The sequence below is a fragment of the Emys orbicularis genome, chromosome 18, assembly GCF_028017835.1.
Source record: "Emys orbicularis isolate rEmyOrb1 chromosome 18, rEmyOrb1.hap1, whole genome shotgun sequence".
NCBI classification, from domain to species: Eukaryota; Metazoa; Chordata; order Testudines; family Emydidae; genus Emys; species Emys orbicularis.
The window spans coordinates 3,424,013-3,437,218 of record NC_088700.1 but is presented as its reverse complement, the minus strand read 5'-3'; the positions used below and the strand labels follow the sequence as shown (position 1 = coordinate 3,437,218).

The following is a 13,206-nucleotide window of genomic DNA, read 5'->3' as shown; positions in this document are numbered from 1 at the left end:
AAAATAATACTCTCCTAGGATTGGACTGCTTTCTCCACCGCACGTACTCTGAACCAGGGAGATAATGTAATCATAAGCCTAGCCCATCATTTAAAAATATAGGTAATATCATATAACATCTTGACAGATTTATTTTATGAGCAAGCCAGAGAGAAAACATTATTGGGCAGCAGAGAGGAAGAAAGTAGTATCATTGTGGTAGTGGTTACTTCGGAAAATAGTTTGCATCACTTCACTCTTTCAGGAAGCCTATTGTAAATGACACAGCACTCACTAGAGATTGGGGAACCCTAGCTCCCGTCTGTAAAATGTTTGATTTGTATGTCAGTCATTGACCGAAGAGCCTGCTCATCAGATACATGATATTAGAGCTTTTATTCACAATGAACTGTTGGATCCCTCTGTGTATGCCACAGGATGACTGGGCAGGGGTTTGATAGGGCACCCACTTGAATGCGGATGAATCATGCATGGGTATCTGGAAGGATGTGTGTGATGGGTTGTGCCACCTGATGTACTAGAATCGCACTGAGCCCGCCCGTTCCACCAGCCTGGACTCTCTCACCCGGTCCTTCTGTGCCAGGCCCTCAAGCCTCCTCTAGCACGCACACACTGGTAGGGACATGCTCAGCTGCAGAAAGACACAGACACTGAAATCAGCTCTGCCATATTCATATCATAGCAATATCTCTATTAAGAATATGGGGCGTAGGGTCATAGTGTGAATCTTGATTGCTTATTTTGTTGCACTAGCTATTTTCATCCAAACATAGTTCTTTTCCCCCATTCAGCCCCCCAGGAATTGAGGGTGGGGAAGAAACGTAGGGGGATATAGTAATCTGGAGAAAAAGTACATATGTGGGTGTATAGTCTATACACAGTATTAATATATTTTGCATTGCTATACCACCCTCTATTTGATGATCTCAAACCACATGGCAGATGCAAAAGGCCACTTGGAACTTCTGTAAGGCAGGTCACTACTACCCTCATTTTACAGATGGGAATACTGAGACTCCAAGGCCTTGTGGAAGTCACTTAGCTTCTGGGCTTCATTTTCCCCATCACCTCCAGTGTAAGAGTGCAAAGCCTTACTATTTGTTTGTGGCAATGCTAAGGAAAGCAGTAGTGTATGTGGCTTATCTAGTCTTTATAGGAGCATCCACCTCAACGGCCCTAATGATTAACAAAAGGCTTGTTATGCAGGGCCAGATGAGGACAATTTCTTTCTGTGGGACAGATGGGCACTACTACTCTGTGTAGTGTAATCCTTTCTTTGTCTCTTACCTATTAGGTTAGCTAACAATGGCTCATCTGTGGACATTTGGGTTTGCTGACACTCAGTAGTGTTGCGGGCAGCAAAAAGGACTGAATGCCAGCCATATGGAAAGCAGCTGGGTATGCCCGGTAATAAGATGGAGGTGTGCTGGCACAGGAAACAGGCATGTGTTGGGCGCAACTACTGCTGCTTCACTATCTCCTTGGGAGGTTTTCGGCGCCAGTCATACGGAGTATTCATCTGGGAGAGGATAATTTGGCTTCTGGTTGAGTTTTAGGCATCCAAAGGCACATGCTAATACCTGATTAAGCTGGCCGCAGCAGTTGCCAAGGCTGGTTTGGAGAGGAGCTGCACCTTGGGCATTAGGTGCATAAGAATCTGAACGCTGATGAGGTTCTGTTCCTTAATGTACATCTTGTAACTAATGATCTTGGGCTCCAGTACCAAGCACCCTGGGCTCTTCTGCCCTATGAAAGGCACCTGTCAGATACCTGCAGGGGATCATGGAAGCTTTTTTTTTGGTCTGAGTGGAATATTTGAGTCAAAGGAGAAGAGCAAGAGGTAGATCTGTTTGGGAGATATAGTCCTGTAAGAGGAGCTCCCAGGAGAATGTGAGCTTGTTGTACACTTGTGGAATGTGGGGCCCCTTCAGGTTAGGGGGTTCGTTTAACTTTAAATGAGGATAGGTGGTGAATTGGGATCTTGATTGACAGGTTGCTTTGGCTTGGGCAGATGGTAGTGGAGCTGACTGAAGACTAAGTTTCAGGAATAGTGTGACTGCACGGGATGTAAGTCGGCAGAATTTGGTTCTAGATCTGTGCGCTTCTAGCTATAAAAACTTTGGGTTTGTGTGGTTACAGTTCTTTATGCTCTTATGCTGATGATTTTTAATTATGTTATTGATTTTACTTTGTTCATTTCACAAGTGTTAGTAAAGATGCAGCTGAGGTAGCAGATAAATTCATTTATTTCCAATCTAAGTCAAAGCCTGTTTTTCTTGTTTGTTCTTGTGTACGTTGTTTCTGGCTTTGTAAAAATTCCATTTTGCATGTGAATAGTGCTACAATATATAATGAATATATTGTAGTAGTAATAACTGTACTTCAGAATGATGACAGTGGGTGCTAGGATTTTTAGAGACTAGGACAGCAGTTATTTTCATAATTGTTTGATAGGGGAATTTCCTTTGTGGGTGAGTATGTTTGGAGTGTGCTCTGGCATGTATTTTCCTTTCAGGTCATGCCACTCCTTCAAATACAGGGGCAAATATTAGACAAATCTATTCTAGTATGTGGGCTGAGAGAGGACCAGATTCCACATCATTTGAGGTTTGGGTGGATCACTGTATTTGGGATGTATTCCTAAAGTAGTGGTGATGTGTGCGCGCATGCACACATGTCAAAGGACAGTGAGTTGAAAGTTTGGTATCCTATATGTTTTCAGAATGCTGTCTTCCTAGCTTTTGAGTTTATAACTTCAGATCTGTTGGTGGAAGGAAGGCAGCATTCTGCTGAGTTAATTGTTCTTTTCTGAAAATATTTGTTTTTAAGTTGGGTTCAGCTCTGATTAACCATGTTTTATTTCCTTCCTTTGTTTCCAGTAAACTGTTTTCCCTACTGGTTCGGGTACAGGCCAACAATCCTGCACCAGTAACTCCACTGCAGATATTTAGGTAAGCAGCATATTCAGTCATACAAGACCTGCCAGTTTTTGTGTGGTTGTATGCTGTCCTGATGTCTGTCTTTTTTTACAAAACTAAGTGCTTAACTGAGACAGTGTTGCTTCATTTATTTATTATGTGCAGCTAAGTGCCAGCATTTTAATAACTGAAGCATGTCACTGGCTTGTTTGTTCATATGAGTTCTCCTCTTTGTTTCCAGTAAGAGAAGTTTGTTCCTTGATTTTTGTAGATTTGGTGGGAATGCAGAGAGAGCGTCCCACTTACCAGCCTGTGTCCATTCTTGTGACATACCGAAGATTGCATATAAACAGCATAGCCAGTTTTGCTAATGTTGTTTAATCATAATTTGCAAGTTTTCTTCTTGTGTGCAAAAGAGGCCAGGTTATACTGCTTTCATAAAATCTTACATACCATAAACCTGTGGAACTTGCTGCTCCAAGATATTGCTAAGACAAATGATTGTGAATTTCAAAACTGATTAGACATTTATGCAATTGGACAAGCACCTGCAATTATACTAGTCTGGGACAAAATTATACAGGCGAACAGTTGTGCTTCAGGCCATATGGGACCACTGGTTGAGGTAAAGAAGAAACTTCCCTTTGTGGCATAGTATTATACAATTAGTTTAGCACAGGGTTACTTTCTTTCCTCTGACACTTCTTGCATTGGCCACTGACTGAGGCACTGGCATGGATGGGTCATTTGGTCTATTCTGGCATGGCAGGAGGAGGAATACCTGACTGAACTGGTCACTTATTCTTTTCCTATATGATAGTTCTTGTGTTTCTGAACCCTTCAAAAGAAGCATCCCCATCATTTTTCCCTTATAGGTAAAGTGCCAGCGCTAACTAATGACATCTTTATGCTTTAATGTTGTATGAAGCTGACCAGGATTGGTATGCGGTATTGCTAGGTTCATTAGATTGGTTGGCCGTCAGCATCATTAAGAACTTACATGGTCACTTAGAATTTACCCCAAATACTGCAAGAATCAGAGCATGCCGTTAATAATTTTTACCCAGAATTCTCTTAAGTGCCATGCTTGAAAACGCAGTGATGAAAGCTTTCCTCCCTACATTTCACTTTCTAGAAGCTGAGAAGATTAATATTCACTCTACAGTTACTCTGTGCTGCTTACAGGGAATGGAACCTCAACAATGACAATTCATACCTCACAATAAAAAGGAACCATATGTCCAAACAGGAATTCTCAGAATAAATAATTGTCCAGAAGCAAAAATATTAATTTAAAATTTGATTTAAAAAAAATAAAGATTGAGAGCCTGATTTCAACAACTGGCTAACACTGGCTACAAAGGATCCCATGAATGACATGCATACTTTTGGAGAAAGGCTGCCTCTACGTATATTGATTTTTGTGGCATATGACCTACTTGGGTCTTGTGCATTTGAAATATTTAATGTGAACATTTGTAATTGCCTCAAACCGAAATTCAGCATTGGTTACTTTTTGTAACTTACTCTTCTCAGAGGTGATTGTGGTAACTTCCCTTTTTCATCCAGTTTGGGGAATGTGTGGCACACCTCTGTGCTATTTTAAAAATATATCTGTTTGCACTTCTCCAGCTGCAAGAACAGTCTGAGCTTCCTAAGTACCTTGGAAGTAACAATGAGAGAGCCCATCTCTTGAGTAATGAAAGTGCAGGGCTAGGACAAAGCAGAGTGGAACGCTGCCAGTGTGTAGGGAGAACTCATTCCAAGGCCTCTTGACTTGTTTCCTACTGTTGTCTTTGGCTGTTAAGCAGATGATGAATTCTTCAAATATTCTTCTGGAACTATGTTTTTATTACCAAATGGGAAAAGGAAGTGAGAAGAAATTGGGAGTCTGATTAAATGATTTTGAATTCTGTTTTTTTATTAATGTTCTCTACTGTTGGTTTTGTGTACCTTTTGTATTCTGCTTAAACAGGACTTGACTAGATTTTTTCTGTCTGATTTCTTTGATGCTGTATTGTGCCAATGATAATGTATTAAAAGTTGACTAGAAAGCACTGGGTAAAATGAGTTTGTTGATCTCTGTCCAGTTGTCAGTGGAATCATGTATTCAAACTCACCATCACAGTGCACTAATTTTTGCAGTCTTGTTGTATGTCTCAAGAGAGGACAAGGTCTGAATATGCCATGGAGATGAAATGCTCCTCTTACCCCTGGATATAGTTCCTGCAAGTTAGAATTGAGGCACACTCTTGGAATTTACAAATCTTGGGGAAGCTTGAATGGCTGTTGCAAAGCTGTGAATAAACAGAAAAATTTTAGTTTTCAGGTCTGTTAATCCTAGTGTACATTTCTTTTGTGGTTCAGTTAGAAACTGCTGTACAGCTTTGAATACAGGAGCTAGAGCTGGAACAGTTTTCTGGGTTATTTATCTTTGCAGGGATTAATTTAAAAAACACTCATTTTGGCAGGAGCACATTTGCTATGGAAATGTGAAAACTTAAAGGTGTATTTTACATTTTGGATGTCAGTGACTTAAGTATCCCTTTTAAGAAAACTACATGAATATACATACAATATAAATACATGAATGAAGATGGAGTGCATGCTCCATAAAATCAACATAATTATTCCTTCAGATTGAGTTTAGTCATATTTCAGAATGCTGTGCATCTACTGTGAGGGAATGGCGGCTATATTTTTGATGTATTGTGGAAAAAGTATCAGAGTATGTGTACACCGCAGTTGAAGGTGTGATTTGCAGCTAAGGTAGGCACACTTGCACTAGCTTTAATCTGGCTAGAACGCTAAAAATAGCAATGAAGATGAGGCAGCACAAGCTTCAGCGTGGGCTAGCAACATGACTGTACCCAGGGGATCAGGTAGGCATGTATGTCTGGCACTGAAGCCCATGCCACTGTGTGTGTCTTCACTGTGATTTTTAGTGTGCCAGCTAAATTAAAGCTAGCGAGAGTATGTCTATCTGAGCTGAGATCATTCAACTGCAGTGTAGATTTACCTTCCATCTGACAAGTGTTTCCTTATTGTTAACAAACTGGGTAGTAATATTGGATCCAAGATCTAGCAGAATTCTGTTGCCCAGTGAAGGTCTTGGGTTTCTTGTAACTTAATTACCTTTCTTTGACCAATTTCTTTGGGTACAGATGATGCCAAAATCCTCTTGATTGTTTACTTCCAACCTCAGTGGAACTTCTCTTTTTAAGATGTTGAATTTTAAAAAGTAAAGAGTCATTAAAGTATTACGCGGTGTTGATTAACAGTGATATACTGACACCTTTGTGACTCTGGAGGTATAAAATGGTTAAAATCAGGTGAAGATTCTTACAATGCAGCCTGCATTTATTTCCTGCTTAGTATAGGAAGAGTGCTGCTTGCAGACAACAACAGGTCCCTGCATGCAGCACCCATACTGATTTGTACAGCCAAAATATAAGGTGCAAGACTGTAATAGCCCATGGACTTGAGTAATTCTGAAAAGAACAGTTAAGAGCGAGAGACTAAATTTTGAAGTGCTCCCTTACATTAAAGCTTGGAAAATCATTATCCTAGTGATGTTTAAGGTTTTGTGGTAATTACCTCTTAGGAGTTGGTGGGATAGTCTGCCCCATATTGTGCATGTAACAGAGCCCGACTAGTTCCAGATTTAAATAACAAAAGTTTAAAAATGTATTAATTATATACAAAGAAGTTAGAATGACTGACTTGAGGTATCAATTGGTAATTCAGTCTTCAATATACTCATTAGCTACAAATTAGCCTTTACACATGTAGCCTTTTTTTAATCCATAAATTTCACTTTAAAGAGATCGGGCAGGGAAACTTCAGCCCAGAATGTGAGCGTTTCAAACAACCTTTTTGACTTGTTTGTTAGAAAAGTAGAAGCATCTGAAAATGGGGCTGGGAAGATGGGAGGTTGTAAGCAGTTTTGTAGCTTTAAGCTATAGCAGGCATTCCCAGTGTTCTCTACTACATTGTATTCATGTTTAAAAGTGCAACTGGAATACTGGCTTTAGTTACCTTTTTGCTCTTTTTATTTAAAGTGTCAAAAAACTTGAAAAATATGCAACAGTTTATTGTAGAGTTCTCTGCATACAATTCAGGAGCCTTTGCTGACATTAAAAAGTGCTTCTCCATTGTTAGCAGCAATCTGAAGGCCCTCTATCAGACCTCTTGCTGAGGATAAACTTGCCTGTCTACCTATAGTGTGAGTGTATGCCAATAAGAGCCTGGAATAGCAGAACTTCGAGCAGGACACTCTGTCCCTTAGGTGTCAGCAGGATCAGAGTTGGTGTCATGTGAGAAGAGCCATATCTCTTTTCAAAACTGATTTTATTCTTACTCCTTTATTTGCGTTTAGCTACAGTACTTTAAGCAAACACTGGCCAAACCCTAGTACTCTGCCTAATAAACTCTTCTACATGCTTGTGGTAGCTATGCTATTCTCAGCTGTTAATTACTTTCCCATTGTCTAATCTCTCCTGGTAAGTGAACATACCTTGTGTTTCCTACAGCACCCGGAGAGTTATGGTTCTCTTAGAAATGCCTGAGTTTCATGTGATCTGCTGACTGGCTTGGCTTCTCAGATTTACAAATAACTTGATATCTTTTTGGACTTTACTCTGTCCCTAAGGCAGGCTAGGGTAGATGTGATGTAAGATCAATGTTAGACTATGGATATGTATCAATGTTTGAGTATGGCAACTGGGACCTAATATTTTAATGCATTCCAGTATCTCCAATTTTTAAGTGTGAAACTTAATTGTCTTGGGTGGTAAGAGGCAAAAAGGGAATCTGTCAGTAAACTGTAGTCCATATCAGTATGTTCTCTGTGCATGTAGGATTTTTTATTATGCTTTCTTTTTAAATAAAAACCCTTATAAATCCTAATTATTTTAGGTCCCATGTTTTTAGAGAATTATAAATTTGACGGCTCTGACAGCAACACATAACACACAAATTACTTGGGGGTTTGTCTGAGAGTCCATATGTCTAGTGGATGGAGCACTGGACCAGGATTCAAGAGATCTGGGTTTTGTTCCCAGTTTGACCAGTGCCCATTGGGTCTCCTTGGGCAAGTCACCTTTCCCTCTCTGTGCCTTGATTTCCGCCACTGTAAAATGGGAATAATGACACTGACCTTTATAAAGGGCCTTGAGATCTACTGATGAAAAGTGCTATATAAGAGAGAGGTATTATTATTAAAAGGACTTTTTTTTTTTAAACCCACCATGATCTTCCTTATCTGTGTTACTAATAAACCTACAGATTATTAAAAGTGAAAGAATGTTAACATCGAATGTTACTTTTTCTTACTCATGCTGATTCTTTGTACTCCTCTCCTCCTGGACAAGTAAAACAAACTGAAGTTCATATTATGGCTTTTAAAACACTTTTATATTTAGACCAACCCAGAAGTGTTCAGCACCTTGTTTTTGGCAGGTACTGTACTATAGGGCTCTTACTATTCTTTGGTAGTGGGAATGTTTGTTTTATGATCTAGATAGGGGCAGTTTGAACCAAAATGTTTGTCCAGGTGTGAGAGTGGATGAATGTTTGTCGCTTTTATAGCTTTCCTGGCTGGTAGATCAATACAACAGAAGCCTTGATGTTTTCCTCATGGAAGCCCCAACCTCTTTTCCTAATCAAATGGCCAGCACTGGGAAAACAGAAAAATGGTGTCAGGTTTCAGAATGAATCTGTAGCTTGTTCTGCTGCAATATGGAAAACTCAAAATTTGTTCCTGTGTTTTGTATGGCTAGTAGCATACATGTAGTATGGAAGTAGCATGATGTAGTCTCTGAGGGATAGGGGGAATAACCTAAAACTTTGCGCTCACATGATGAGTGCTGGTTCTGAGCATTGGCACTGGAAGTTTTTAAAGCATTTGTTTAATTCTCAATTTCATATTCCTAAAAAGACAGTGGATATTTTTAAAATGTCACCATACATCCATGCGTTATGGTAGGTTGTGTTATACCCAACTAGCAAAATTCTGTCTGCTCTTAAGGCTCTTTAACGAATAGTACTGATAGAACAAAACACAACCTCCAATGCAAAATTTTTTCTGATGACTTGAGCTGTAGATGATCCCCCTCGTTTTCCAACTGTTGTAGTTTAAAGTAAAAGGAAGTCAGTGCCCAGATGCCCTTGGTGCATTAATACATAGCAAAGTTCCCTGTCTCGCTCAGTGCTTGCCAAGGCTGCTGGAACAAAGGTTTCTGACAACATTCGTTTTGGACACTAGATCTTATCTTGTCACAGTTGTTATACTCTTGGAACAGTTATCAGACCAGCCACAAAGAGGTGACCCAATACTGGCATAGTACCTGAAACACAGATGGATGAATAACTAGGCATGTTATTTTACTAGCCGAAAACACTCTGTTCAAAGTCTTCTTGCATTTCCTGGGTCATTTAGTATTTAATGTGTAAATTCTGAAGAAATAGTTTGACGAGAAGCCTTGCTTTCAGGGCCAGAATCTGATACATCTACTTATATTGAGTAGTACTTCAATCCACACACACTTCTATTAACTATTCATGGGATTTTTTCATTTTGAATAAAGGTATCGGGATATGGTCCACATTCATTCCCTGCCTCTAGTCATTCTGACTATCTTGAATCTCTAAATATGATTCATTGTGACAGGATACATTTCATTGCTCCTCCTAGAAAGGCTATGGGGTATACTCACTTTTGTGCTTAAACAAAGATAACCTGGATCAGATATTCCTTTCCTTAAAGACATTTAATTTCCTTCAGCCCTTATTTCATTTACTAAGATGTTATGCAAGTTATTTTCATGCTGCATGTGGCGTGTGGAAATACTATACCACATCAGTGCCTGTGGCTCCAGTTTACATTGGATCTAGATGGTGCTTTCATATATACCAGAGATCCATTTGAGTAGGAATGAGGATCACTGTATCCAGCTAAGGGAGAAAACTGCTTCACACTGTTCAGCCAACAGGGGAATTTCACTTTTCCAGACAGGGTTGCTTTGATCTTACTTTGTGTTCTCAAAAAGTTATTGCACAAAGATTGGATTCCCAGCAGTTTATTTGTAAATTTGGCTGGTCTATAACATTCTCAGGGCTCTTTCATTCATGTCTTTTTCAGTCTTTTCCTTCCAAACACCCACAAACTTTTACTTAGGGTATGGCTACACTTGCAGAGTTTTTGCACTGTAAGTTTCACTGGTGATAGGGAACCAGTGAAAGAAAAGCGCTGGTTTGTGTACTCAATTCCTCAGGCATCGGAGAGTGTTTACACCAGCAGCCCTTCCATCACCGATGAGAGCAGCACTCTAGGGCAGCTATCTCACAGTGCAGCTCTCTCAAGAGGCCTTGTGGAAAGGAGGGGGTGAGCAGAAGGCATTCTGGGTCCCTGCTCAGTGCCCTGTGCTGCACTACTTCATGTCCCAGCAGCCCCATTACTTCTTTGTTTCTTTCATGGCATTTAAAAAAAAAAAAAACCCTGCTGTCTGGCTGCTTTCCCTTCCACATCTACAAGCAAAGGGAAAGGGAGTTTCAAACTTCCTGGGGCTTACAGTGGGAGGAGTGGACGTCCGTTTACCTAGGGTCAGAGCAGCGGAGAGGCTGGCCAGAGTGGTCACTTTTGGAACTATGGGATATCCTTTGGAGGCCAAAAGGTGTTTACACTGGTAGAACATGTCTTCACTTTCACAACAGTGGTAAGAGCTGTATGCCTCTCGTGAAGGTGGTTTTCTTTTTGCGGTGAAACTTCTGAGTTTCACTGCAAAAAGTCATTAACAAGTGTAGATGCTCCCGTGGTTTTAGTGCAAAAAAGGGACTTTTTGCGCTTTAAATGGCAAGTGTAGACATAGCCTTAGTCTTATTTGAAGTTGTAGAGGTATAAAAGTAATCCAGTCATACTTGAAACCACTTGATAATCCCCCACCCTTCTCTACAGATTTAAGATAAGCCCAGATGTGATGTCTTGAGGTGCAGGAATCTGAGTTGTGGTGTGGGTACTGGATTTCACTACTCCTTTCAGCAACCACATTACTGGCAGCTTAAATGCAAGTTAGATTTCCTTTTGTATTTTGACTCAGCACTTCAGGTTTATGACTGCAATACATTTTCAGTGCTAAAAAATGGGACACAATTTGTGTGGGATGAAGGGAAATTTTAGATTGAAAATGAGGGATAAGTGACAGTACGAATGAAATAAGAGATTGCAGGTTATTGGCTGCTGATAGAATAAGTTATCAGAAACTGCTCTGTTGGCAGCTGTTGTATACTCTTTCCCTCCTCCCCCCTTCAGTTCTGTAACTTCAGGAGCCTCTACTGAGATGCTGTCTCTTGTCATTGCTGTAAGGGAAAAATGGAACAAATTTATCTGCAGTACTGTTCTTTTTTTCTCTTTGTTCCTTGGTCAGTGCGTTGGTGTCACTGTATTCTAACAGCAGCAGAGAGTCCTGTGGCACCTTATAGACTAACAGACGTATTGGAGCATGAGCTTTCGTGGGTGAATACCCACTTCATCGGATGCTCCGACGAAGTGGGTATTCACCCACGAAAGCTCATGCTCCAATATGTCTGTTAGTCTATAAGGTGCCACAGGACTCTCTGCTGCTTTTACAGATCCAGACTAACACGGCTACCCCTCTGATACTTGTATTCTAACAGGTCTTCCACCTATTGCTTTCTCCAACACACCAACTTGTATGAAAAGAAAATTTTGGGGGGTGGTTGAATCTTAACCTTTCAGGTGACCGTAGGTCGCGGTGTAATGTCAGCCTTGGCATTTTGAGCCACTAACAGATGATGATGATCCTGAAGTCTTCCCTCAACCTATGTAATGTTTTAAATGGTGCCCACTCTGCAAACTGTATTGTTGGGGATGTAGAGCGCAGAGCTATAAGTCTGTATGCATAACAGCCACTGACCTTTTTACTATTTCAAATGGCTTACAAAGTACAGGTTTTGTTTACGGAGTGTGATTGTAAGTTAGGCATGGTCTGACTGTTGAGAATTTGGATTTTATTTGTGTCACTGCAAATGAATTGGGCAAGTCACTTACATTCTTACTTCAATTTACCAATTTATTGAATGGGGATCATACTTAACTACCTTACTTACAAACTGTGCAAAATATTAATAAATGTTGGTAGCAGTAGGTAAAATAACTTGGGCTTGGCAGAATAATTTTTTAGCTTGCACAGCTCAGCTAAGTTTGTAACTACCCCTCCCCCCCCAGAGAAATAAGGTTTCTTCTGAGTTTACCAAGTGCATTGGAGTCCTTTTGAACACAAGTCATATTGGAAGTTCAAATTGTATTTTTGTGCTTGGAATATTTATTAATCTTTGTGGGAGAATCCAAGGAAGGCTAGATTCAACTTTCTTGGTAGAAGGAAAATTGGAAGATGATGACTAGAATTTAAGAAAAGCGAATATGATTTAAAATAATAAAAAACTAATAACTTACCGTTGCTTGTACTTTATCACATAGGCCTGAGCCTTTATTTTCAGTGTTCTGCTGGTCAAAATAAGGTTGGACAATTTTAAAAATCCTCCTTCGAAGTTAGACTGATTGCTCCATAATTCCTGGGGTCCTCTTTGTTCCCCTTTTAAAAGATAGGTACTATGTTTGCCCTCCTTCAGTCTTCTGGGACCTCACCCATCCTCCACGAGTTTGCAAAGATAATTGCTAACAGTTCCGAGTTTTCTTCAGCCACTTCCTTAAGTACCCTAGGATGAATTTCATCAGACCCTGCCAACTTGAATGCATCTAACTTATTAAATATTTGTTAACCTGTTCTTTCTGTATTTTGGCCTGTATTCCTTCCTCCTAATTGTGCTGAGTATCTGGTTACCATTAACCTTTTTAGTGAAGACTGAAGCAATTCCTCACTTTTCTTGATCCCATCAGTTATTAGCTCTCGTTTCCCACTAAGGAGAGGTCCTATGCTTTCCTTTGTTTCTCGTGTTCCTAAGAACTTCTTATTGCCTTTATACCCTTTCTAGGTGTAACTCATTGTGTGCATTAACCTTTCTGATTTTTCACTACATGCTTATGCTATTCTTTTGTACTCCTCCTTAGAAATTCATCCATGTTTCCACTCTTTACAGGATTCCTTTTTGATTTTCAGGTAAAGAGCTCCTGATGGAGCCATATTGGCCGCTTACTATTCTTCCTGTCTTTCCTTTGCATCGGGTTAGTTTGCAGTTGACTTTAATATTGTGTCCTTGAGAAACTGCTAGCTGTCTGAAACTTTTTTCCCTTAGATTTTCTTCCCTGTGG

At 40.0% G+C, this 13,206-nt stretch overlaps 1 protein-coding gene across 3 annotated transcripts in view; it reads left to right on the top strand.

The window, feature by feature from the left end:
• The window catches only part of NEK6 (NIMA related kinase 6), a 104,172-nt gene that overhangs the window by 25,713 nt on the left and 65,253 nt on the right, over positions 1-13,206 (top strand). Inside the window, exon 1 of one of the 3 annotated variants that reach the window (XM_065418754.1) lies at positions 2,925-2,951. The exons of the other annotated variants lie outside the window; for them this stretch is intronic. The gene's annotated coding sequence lies outside the window, so the exon portion shown is untranslated. Of the gene's footprint in view, positions 1-2,924; positions 2,952-13,206 lie in introns of those variants that run through there. 3 annotated transcript variants of the gene reach the window in all.